Source organism: Onthophagus taurus, chromosome 5 (assembly GCF_036711975.1).
Source record: "Onthophagus taurus isolate NC chromosome 5, IU_Otau_3.0, whole genome shotgun sequence".
Classification (NCBI taxonomy): Eukaryota; Metazoa; Arthropoda; class Insecta; order Coleoptera; family Scarabaeidae; genus Onthophagus; species Onthophagus taurus.
In genome coordinates this window covers 10,409,821-10,412,283 of record NC_091970.1, presented here as the reverse complement: position 1 = coordinate 10,412,283, position 2,463 = coordinate 10,409,821, and positions in this window count along the sequence as shown.

Sequence of the window (2,463 nt, the reverse complement as noted above, 5' to 3'; positions counted from 1 at the left end):
ATACACACGTTATAAAACATTTTCTTGGGTGTATTCCGCACGCCATTTGACCATTGTGTGTCGCCGGTTTTTTTTGTGATTCAGTATCGAATCGCGTGAATCGCCACCTTCACTCTGCGGATACCCGCCACGGGGCCGAAATAAAGGAGGAGGAGGAAAGGTTTCTCACTACCTTTCAGGGTGCACGACTATAATATAATTTGTATCAACAGTTTGACTGTTGCATTTTTACCAGATACCTTATACAGATGCGACATTCACATGCAAACCAATAAAATCGGATAAATCAATTTTTTTTCTTACATATTGTAATTCCATAAATCATTGCTTTTAATAAAATTAATTAAACTTCTTTGTAAGCAAATCACAATAAATCGCAATGTAAATATTAATATAACATCCGTTCGATCGACACAAAACAAACTTTTACCATTTGTAGTGTAATAAAGTGCATCGGGGAACATTAATCAAAACGAATGTCAAAATCCAAATAATCATATTGAGTTGTACGATTGCTTGTAACAACTTTTAATTATAATAAACCTGCAAATCTAGAAAGAGACGGAGAAAATAATAAATATAAATGTCGAATAAGCCCCCGCTTTATTTAGTGGAGGGGACATAAATCGGTGACCATATGTTCTTGTTGTAACGAACATATACAGAGTTTTGCTTTCAAAAATCTCGTCGTTTTCAAAAGATTGCGATTGAAGGGCGGCTTAAATGCCCGAGCAATCAACGTCAACGAAATGGGGTACACATAAAAAAATGTAAAAAGCTAAACCGCGCGAGCCAGGTCGTTAGGGAACAATTAATCGACACCAGTCGATTACGCACTATCTAAAGATAATAAGGCTTTTAGTATACACTCATATTTTGTCATACTCGTACGCAATACAACACACAAATTTTATACAATAATGTTTATGGGGGGTTTTGTAACTATAAAGAAAAACAACTTTAATAAATTTTACCTAATTCCATTATCAAAATTAAATTTTACATATCATTCTGACGTTATGTAACATCACTTTTTTAATAAAGATGTAATGATTTCATTACATCATTAGTGATGTAATGAATTCCATTACCTAACTATAAATTGACATCTGTCACTAATAGAATAAGTTGTTAAAATTAATCTTTTCATAAATAGCTATTACATGTCTTTCTAACGTTCTGTAACGTCACTTTTTTAATAAAGATGTAATGATTTCATTACATCATTAGTGATATAATGAATTCCATTACCTAACTACAAATTGACATCTGTCACTAATAGAATAAGTTGTTAAAATTACTCTTTTCATAACTAGTTACGTAAATAACTATTACATGTCTTTTTAACGTTATGTAACGTCACTTTTTTATAACTAGTGATGTAATGACTCCATACATCACTAGTGATGTAATTCTAATTTTTTAATTTTTCTTCGAATTCATAACAAAAAAAAATTCTTCTTATTGTCTTTTTTGTCTCCCTTTTTTGAATAGACAAGGTCGTTAGAGTGTTGTAAAACAAATCCTGTGTCGGTAATCCCTTTTAAAAATTCGCGGAAGTCGCGTGGAACTATTCGTCGGTCTTCTCCTTGGCCTAAATACCTTTTTTTTTCTTTTTACCTCTTCTTTTCTTTATTCTTTCATCTTCCTTCCTCTTTAGTAAACCTTTAGTAGTTTCGAAAAACTACCCGGTTTTCAGTTGAAATCGACAAACAGTAATGTTTTGACTTTTAACACAAACAACAAAGTCGTGTTCCGTTCATTGAAACGTGACACCATTGTCACTTTGATGTTTTAAGTAAAAGACGAACTCCGGGAGGTCTTTTATGTCTCTAATCGAAAACAAAACGATCTTTCGTTGACTTAAACGTCAAGTTACAAGTCATTAAGGGGTTCATTTTAAACGATTGAAAGCGTTTAATTTGCATTTATATACTATGAAACGTTGAAAATGGGAACCACCCCTTTTTATTCCGGTTCAAAGGGAATATTTGTATTGAAAATGACATTGAAAATCAAATTTTGATGCAACATAATATTGAACAAAAGAGATTGAAATAGAAAGAGATGGGGAAACGTTTTATTTGCGTTCCGCCATGACACCGAGCGGCTCGGATCAAAAGCGAACCGGGAAATGTGGGCGCGGCTAACTCGATTTCCCTCCGAATATCCGGTGGTGGAGTCTCGGGTTCCGGATTTTACGCCAGCCGTCGGTTTCCCGGGAGGTCCGGATGCGCGGTTGCCACGCGCTTTCCGGGGGAAACTACCTCCCCCGTGGAGCCCTCGGGGCACCCGGGGTTGCTCCGATACGATGGAAATTAAACGACGCTTTGCCGTACACAGGGAAAATTGAGTTACTTGGGAACGCAGGACCGGAGTTTCTGGTTTAATTGAATTTTAAAACGAGGGGATTGGGTTGGAAATTTAAGGGATAAAGGGATGTTTTGGGGTTGGTGTAATAGC